The 9303-nt window shown below is 35.2% G+C and overlaps 1 pseudogene; it reads right to left on the bottom strand.

Annotated features, from left to right (window-relative positions):
• The window catches only part of LOC149218800 (cationic amino acid transporter 6, chloroplastic-like), an 8077-nt pseudogene extending 5638 nt beyond the window's left edge, over nucleotides 1-2439 (bottom strand).
• Between the last annotated feature and the right edge of the window lie 6864 nt (nucleotides 2440-9303).

Here is a 9303-nt window from a genome sequence, read left to right as displayed (position 1 = left end):
CCATATAGAAAACTATGGCGACGGCGGTGAAGATAACGAAACGCAAGTATGATCTCTTGCCCAGAGAACCCCAACAAGAAGACGTTGAGGAAGATGGAAGCTGCGCTATCCAGGGCATAAAAGGCACGCCCCACTCTCGCGGTTCTTTGGTCTGTGGAACGAGGGCCGCAAAAGAATACGTGACGACGATCGCAGCAACGCCGCAGATGGCAAAACCCCAGAGTCGCCCGCGGCCCAATTGGAGCTGCCACAGAGAAGTGAATGCAATGGCGATGCAAGAAAACGCCGTGAGGAATGAGACAGTCGGGCACAGATTCGTCTTCTTCCCGATGACCACGTAACGTTTGTAAATGAGAGCGTTGGCCACCATGTAGAACACAAAAAGCGTCCCTATGGATATTAGGTCTATTAAAATGTCCAGATCGGTAAACAGCCCTATCGCCGCAGTGCAGATTCCTAAAAAAAAGGGACACGGAAGTCAGTAAGCAAGAAAAGTAAAGCGATATTGGATAAAGGGAGATTATTTTCTCATCATACTTGGTAGGCAGGAAAGGATAAAGAATGAAATGGAAACCTAACCGAGAAAGATGGATGCGTGAAGGGGTGTGCCAGTCTTGGAATTGACTTTGGCAAACCAGCCGGTATCACGTGGGACCGCCCGATGACACACATATAACGTGCCTGTCCTAGCATAGCCACCATTAGTGACGTTAGAATCCCAAAACTCGCTCCCGCTCCCACCACATTTGATACCCATCCCCACCCAGGATCGTTTCTGAAAGCCATTGAGAAGGGGGCATCCTTATTTATCTGCAAAAAGCCCCATGAGCAAAAATGTATATTCAAGATCTGTATAGAAAAATAATCTAAAAAACATGTATTATTTATTTGACAAAAATAAAATCAAGCAGATTACTAGTTTTTGTCGAAATTTTAAACAAAAGATTAGTAACCTGTATTATGTATTTGACCAAAAATAAGATCAATCAAAGGCTAATTTTCTAACCAAACTCATAAGAAAAACATTTTCTATAAAAATAAGTTATAGTTATTATTCTCCTAGTTATTTAAACTACTCAACGATGCAAAGTAATAGTCCAAGCGTTTAGCAAATTGTATACCATATCATAGGGAACCAATGTGCACATCGCCGTAGCCATGAGGCAATAGAGCACAGTGACAATAATGACAGAGCCAGAGACCCCGATCGGGATATCTGTGGTGGGATACTTAACTTCCTCCGCCATGGTGGAAACGGCATCATACCCAATGTAACTGAAATAAACAACGGCCGCGCATTGAACACTCCATTTACACCATACGGTGCAAAACCCCCTGGATTTTTTGGATCAGCCGGATGTGTCAGGTTTTTAACCTGTCCCTGGCAAAACCGATAACAATAATGAACAAGATGAATCCCAGATGCAGCATTGTGAGTACCATATTAACAGACGAGCTCTCCTTTGTGCTGCCAATTATATCAAAATAAACTGTCAGACTCCATTAACCCACAAATAATCCTAGCATAACAGAAGAGCAAAAATGGGTAAATAGAAACCTGTAGCAGATACACATTGTAATAATAAGAATAAGGGTCACTGCTATAAGATCTAGCTCGTTGAAGCCATCGGGCAAGCCATGCACTTTGAAACGCCATTGATCGACATTCTTCAAGCCAATAGCAGAGCCGAAATACGATGTAAAGCTTCGCGCAACAGCAGCATTGGAAACAACATATTCCATTATAAGATTTGCACCAGTAATATACGCCGGAAATTCCCCTGCAAAGAAACACCCTCAATTGATCAATTCTTTAATTGATGTGGTTCAGAAAGAAATGAGGATCAGAAATGAACGAAACTTACCGAATGTGGTTCTGAGATAACTGAAAGCGCCCCCTGCAACAGGCATGGCGACGGCAAACTCGGTGTAACAAAAAGCGGAAGAAGAGCCGAGACGCCAGCTATGACGTAGGAAAGGATAATGCTTGGGCCTGCTAGGGTTCGGGCTGCATTGCCGTGTGTGACAAAGACACCAGCCCCAACCATGCCTCCGATACCTAGGGCGACCAGATCGAACCACCTCAAGCTCTTCCGCATTTCTGCGCCGGAATAGGCTTTCACTAGCGTTAGTTCCTCCTTACAGCTAGTCACAGCTCCGATGCGCTGCATGAGCCTTCTCGGTGTGTCCAGCAACGCAACACTGTATGCTCGCGGACTTGAAAACGATCCTCCCTTCTTTTCCATCCTTGGACACAAATCTAGGTTTACAGAGCAGAAGAGGAAGAGGAAGAGATTATGCCAGAACACCAAATTTTCTTGGAAATCTTCACAAACAGAGATTTGACAATGTGGAACAGAGCCCAGACAAAAGAAGGAACTATAGTAGGTGGATTCAGATTCGTTTTCACAGGGATGGAAACATGGAACCTTGGCTCTCTCCCTCACACCAACCACCCAATAAAATAGAACAAAAAGACAAACCCTGCTGCTAAAATTTATAGTGCACAAATCAGCCTTGCAGCTACCGAATACTCACACACACACACAAATTAGCCAGAATAGCCAAGCAACGGCCAGTCAGCCGCATTTATTAGTGACTTCATCCCCAATTGGGTCACGACTGATTAAAAAAAAAAAACTATCCTCGACCCCGGTGAGTGAAAAGAACTTATCTATTCCAGGTTGTTTTCTAGCACTGGTGAGGGAAAAATGAAACGAGATCACAGACAGAGAGGCAAGCTAGAACCTCCATCCAGGTCATTGGGTTTTGCGTGCCATGTTTGAGAGCATGCACCACATATAGCCGACTTTCCTGTTATGTCGTTGTTAATTGAGGCATACCCTCCATGGCTTCACTTTCTAGGAAAGATTTGGAGAAAAAAATATTATCATAAATGTTATTTAGGAAAAGCAGGAGATAAATGTATCATGCATGAACTCTGACACTTTTATGTGGACCTCAATATGAATTGCCATCTGGCACCAAGATCCCTCATTTATCATGCATGAACCCTGACACTTTTATGTGGACCTCAATATGAATTGCCATGTGGCACCAAGATCCCAATGCATTTAAGAGGATATAGTAATGATGGACCTTTTAGCATCATCCCATCTTGTTGGAGATCATAAAGAGAAGATCCACATGTGTAGTGGTTTGTTCATACATGATTGTCCTACTCACACAAAACTGCCTTTTGTCTCATGGGGAAAGTCACTTCCCATTGGCTATTGCATTCCTCCTATGTGGGGGAAGTTGTGACACTCTATCTACCTAGGGAAAGCTCTTATCAAGCCAGGGATAGTGATGGGTTGAGTGGCTATAACACTCTGTCTATCTTAGAAAAATTACGCCACTTTATCTACCTAGGGAAAGTTCTCAACGCCCGGGTGATTTGTAGCCTTTCTAGGTCTCACATGGAAGTTGATTCTTTGTAACATGTATTATTGGACTTAGGGAGCGAGTTTACTTGGGTTACTAATACGTATTTCACTACACTTTCCCTACCAACGAAAATTCATACGCATCATATCTTCTTGCCCTCCCAACGAAAATTCATACTTATCCTATCTTCTGGATTGAAGGATGTTTGACTTTTTATATTCAATTGTACCCTTTTTAATTGCTTTTAAACATAAAATATAGTAATGGTTTTTTAATTATTTTAATATAAAAATATTGTTTAAATTAATTAATTTTTTATTATTTTTAATATGAAATAAGAGTGAAAATGCTTCCGGCAACTCTTAAATGAAAAAGGTTGATGTATCAACATTGTCCTTAACTGGCGTTTGAAAATAGGTTAGAAATTAATGACATATTTACTATAATAATTAGATTTTAATTAATTAATTATTAAGGATGGAAAGTTGATCTCTAATAACACAATTAGATTTTAATTAATTATCAAATAAGGATCGAGAGTGGACCTGGAATAAATCTGAATTATATTTTAGTTAACTCATAAATAAAAATGGAAGGTTAATTTGGAATAAGTTTTTCCCGGTGTGTAACCATTTTAGTTTTTTTAAACGTAATTTCAATTTTAAAAGTAAATTAATAATTATAGGATGGAAGGTTAACTTGGAATAAGTTTTCCAGTTTTAAGTAATCATTTTAGTGTTTTTTAAAAAGTAATTTTAATTTTAAAAGTCAATTAATAATTATAGGATGGAAGGTTAACTTGGAATAAGTTTTTCAAATGTTATGTAATCATTTTAATTTTGGAAGGAAGTAATTTTGATTTTAAATTTATTTGGGCATTGTAATAAAGCATTTAGTTTTAATGATTATTTTTTTAATTTAATGTTTAATATTTGAGTAAAAATATTCATTTATTAAATTGATTTTTATTTTTTGACTAGTCAAAATTAAAAGTGCAATTTCTTATGTTATTTTGTTAAGTGAAACATGGGTTGTTTTTATTGAAGCAACTATTATGGCGTGAGTCATACGGTATTAAAAAAAAAAATCAGAAAATAGAAGAGGGCACATGGCCTAATGTTTTCTTTAATAACATATTATGCAAAAGAAAGAAGACTTGGATGCCGCAAAATAACAAATGGTTTATTAAATAGGGTATTTTCTCGAACATGTGTCCCACAAACAGTAAAGAGACAAAAGCTTTTGTTATAAGTTCCATAAGCGTGCTTGGGATAAGGAGGTAGGGAGAAAGAAAAAATACTATATTGAAGAGTTTAATCCCACTCACAATCATATACAAAAAGCATACATAGGGGTCAATATTTGATGGAGAGTCAAAATTCTTATTGCTCAGATAAGGACTAATTCTCACGAAAAGGCAAAAAGAAGTGTGGGAAGAAAAAGTATGTATTTTTTGCTCTTCTGAAAATGTGGAAATAGAAAAATATTTCATTTAGAATGTTAGACCTTCAAAGAAAACAAGGAAAGTTATGAAAATATTCTAGCAACTAACTCTTGGGATAAGAGGTTTGTCAAGAAGTTGGGGGAGTTAGTTGTGAGGCTTCACAGGAAAATGGTTGAATACAAGAATCAGATGGAGAAGCAATTTGTCCGTAGGCTATCTTTAGCGTCGTGGACGTTAAAATAATTTATTTCTTTCTTTCTACACGAAATGTCCTTTTTCATGGTTAATTTTAACCAAAATCAGTGGAGATTTTTGAAAACTTGAGTTTAAGTTGTCTAATTTGTAGAATTTGAGTGCCTTAGGAAGATTTCCAAAGTGCTCAATCCATTTATGGATTCAAAAATGCATTTTAAAGAACAAAAAATCACATTCTTTCTTAGAGTTGTTTTGCCGTGAAAAAATCTATTTCATCTATATATTATATATCTTATTAGTTTATTTATATTAGGTATATTATATTGAAGTTTTTAATTTTATAATAATTATTTTAAATTTTTTAAATATGATGATATAAAATGTTATAGTTCCTATCTTTCTAAGAACTTTGGTTGAATTTTAGACCATTTAAATCAATTTTAAAAAAATGGGAAAACATGTAGAGAAAGAGAGGAATCCCTTTCACCACTTTCATTGATCATGAAAATGCATACTCTTGAATGGTTTAGTGGACATAACTAACAAGTTTACTAAGAATACACTTTTACAATTATTTCTATCACCCTCCCTTAATGGAGAAATGAATTTTCCATGATTCCTTGTTTGTCTCTATATATTATAGATTTATCCTTTCTGAGAGAATATATTTGTCACATTATCATTTGTATCACAATATATCATATCAATTTATTTTGATTGAATATTTTCTCTCACAAAGTGATGTTGAGTTTTGTTGTGCTTTGATTTTGCATGATAAATTGAATTTTTTTGCAACTTTATTGAGCTTTGATTATCACCTTTAATAAATGTATATATTCCTTGTGTTTCTCCCATGTCTTCGAGAATTCATTCTAGCCAAATTGCTTCACATGTAGATTTTCACAATGTTTTATACTTGACTTTAGTTGAGGGCCAGGAATAGTTGATTGTTTCTTACCATCTTCCCTCCAAACCTCAATGCCTAGATTGTAATTCATATTACCAAGATCCTTCATTCCAAATTATTATGATCATTTCCTTTTGATCTCATCAATCAATTTTGTAGAACTTTTTTTATGATTAAATCATCAATGTAAAACTAAATCAAAGCAACATTCACATTTCCATATTTCATTATGTAAGGATTTGAATCACTCTTACTTTTAGTAAAAACTTCCTAGAAGAAGAAAGTGTCAATTTTCACATACCATGACCTAGCGGCCTATTTGACACCATATAGTGCTTTCTTTAACCTACATACAAGATGTTCTTTTCCTAGCTTTAGAAAACCATTTGGTTGAATAAGATACTCTTGTTTTTTTAATTCACCATTCAAAAATGTTGATCTAAAATCTGATTGATGTAATTGAAATTACTTAGTAGCTAATGCAATCACTAATCTAATGGTATTCATTTTAGCTACATGTGCAATTGTGTCCCCACAATTTATTTCTTCTTTCTATGAGTATCCTTTTGCAACCAATATCACTTAAACCTATTTATACTACAATCGGCATTGAACTTAGAATCAAAAAACCATTTTGAACTTATAAGAATTTTTTTCTGGGTAATTTTGTGAGTTCCCAAGTTTCATCGCTTTTATGGATCCATATTCCTCTTTCATAGCATTCATACATTCCTTATTATCATTTGTTTGCTAAAAATTCAAAGGTTATTCTATTCTCATAACTTGAGTCATCATATCATAATATTGATACCAAAAAGGTGTTTGAATTACCCTCCTTGTCTTCATAGTGCCTCAACTACATTTTAGAGTTTCTCCACTCTTTATTAGTGTAATTTGGCTTCTTGTAGCTTCAATGTTACTTTGATCTTTAACATTATATTTTTGATCTTCAATTTGGTCTTCTTTTTCACTTCCAATTCCTTCTTTAGGAAGTTCAAATACATCTTAATTATTTTCTTGTTGAAATTGATTTACATACTCATGAAATAACATCACATCTCTACTAGCAAAAATTTTACAAGTAATGGGATCATTCATTTTGTAAGTTGAATGGTCAACGTAATAACCAATAAAGATACATTTGATCAACTTTGCATCAAGTTTACATCTATTCTCCTTTCTAATGTGGGATAATGTTGTGCTCCCAATTTTTTTTTTCAAATGATTAACAATTGGTTCATAATCATAGAATGCTTCATAAGGAGTTTTATGCCCTCAAAATTTGGTTAAAATTCTATTTTTTAGATATATAGCAGTGCTTATTGTTTTATCTTATATATATATATATTTATATTCTTACATTTAATCATGTTTCAAACACATTCAACCATGTTAACACTATTTTTTCTCTCAACCACATCATTCTACTAAGGAATATGTGAAATTATGCATTGTTTTTAATCTTTTGTCCTTGCAATATTTGATAAAAATATCATGATGTGCAATCTCCTCCTTGATCTAATCTAAGGATCTTGATGTATTTTCCTCCCTAGTTTTCAACCATGTTTTTAAACTCTTTGAAATATTCAAACATATAACTTTTATCTCTTAAAAATAAACCCATATAAGTCTTATTCTACCATCAATGAGGCTAACATAAAAATTAAGAATCCTCCCAAAGTGATTTACTTTACATTAGCCCACACACATCAGTATGCATTAATTCAAGAATCTCCCTTTTCCTTTTATTTTTACTTATAGGAAATGCATCCCTATGTTGTTTTCCCAGTGCACAACCATCACATTACTATGTGTTCATTCTTAGAAATATTTAAAAGGGAAGGGAAATAGCAGTAGGAGAAAGGAAAAGGAAATAAGAATAAGAGAGAGGAAATAAGAAGACCCTCCACCATCCCTTTTTTAAAGTAAAACTAAATCTTTAAAAAAAATATGACCATAACTTAAGTGTCATAGTTCTCTGTTGGGTCCCTATAATACTAGTGATTACCCCATTACTATTGTAGTTACACCCCCTATTTATATTGTTGTGCCCCTATTACCCCCATATTGTTATTTCTGTGCCCCATAGAATCCCTCTATTGTTATTTTTGTGGCTTTATATTATTATTGTTAGGTCGGCTGGATTATATTGTGACTCCTTAGACTCCTATATATAGAAAGGAGGTTTTGTCATTTGTATCATCCAAGAATTGTTCATTTATGTAATGTAAAGGAGGTTGCCCCCTTGAAGAGGCTGAATTCTAAGGCGTGGATCTCTCTTTTCTATCTTTTTGTGAGCTGGTTTCATAACATTTGGTATCAGAGCTTTGGATTCTAGGGTTTCGCTGCTCCAAACAGGTCATCGTGGCATTTTCGCTATAACTTTTTTCTGTGACGTTTCAGAAGTCGTAAAAAAAAACCCATTTGAGAAGAAATTGCGTGGAACCTTGGGTCCTAATTTCAGATCTTTTCACGTGATATTTGCAGAGATATGATCTGAGAAAGTTGGTCTTTTTGCAGACTCCTAAATTACATTCAAAACAGGTGACCTGGGGAAAATCGTCATAACTTTCTATCTGGGGATCGGATTTAAATTTCGTAAGAAGGTACAGAAAGAGGACGGATTTTAGTTTCTTGTATGTGTGTTTCAGATTCAAAGGTTGAAACAGGGACTCGTGGCACGTCGTACAAGTTCGCTCTACTAAACTAGTCTAAAAGCAAGTCACTATGGGAGATTTCACATAACTCTTACTTGGAGAATCCAATTTGGATCAGACTTGTGGAATTGGAAAGAGGACGTAGAAGGCTACTACAGGTAGAAATTTCAGAATTGGATGATCCGAAATTACAGAGATACATCAGATTCAATATGAGGCTTCTATAAAGTGAAAAAAGGTGTGTAGTTTTTTTTTTTTTAAATTTTTGTGTAAGCTTGGTTTAACGTAATTCAAAGGGCATAGTAAAGCATTATTATCGGTAACTGATGCCCCGAGGAAAGAAAATGCAAACACCTAGTAAGGAACCTGAAAGCTCTAGCATGACTCATGAAGAAGAGGAAGAAATGCTACATGATATATCAAAATTACAAGAACAAGTGCAACAAATGTCATGCTCACAAAAGCTAACAGAAGCTAAGGTAAATGGCGTGGAATCTAAGATAAAGGGCATGGAAGCTAAGATGGAGGATTCGATGGCAAATTTGAAGATAGATTTGAAGACAGACATGGAAGAATTGAAGAAGTTGCTACAAGAAAGGGTCACTAATGGTGAAAAGGTAGTAAAGGAAACTCATGATGAGAACAAAAGAAATGTTAATCATGATTCCATAGACTCTAATGTTGGATCGAAGACTCACCATGTTCCAAAAATC

Source organism: Pinus tabuliformis, chromosome Q, assembly GCF_031772625.1.
Source record: "Pinus tabuliformis cultivar Carrire ecotype Pingquan chromosome Q, CPIR1, whole genome shotgun sequence".
NCBI classification, from domain to species: domain Eukaryota; kingdom Viridiplantae; phylum Streptophyta; class Pinopsida; order Pinales; family Pinaceae; genus Pinus; species Pinus tabuliformis.
Note: the sequence above shows the minus strand (reverse complement) of the source record. Positions and strands in the feature narration are given on the sequence as shown.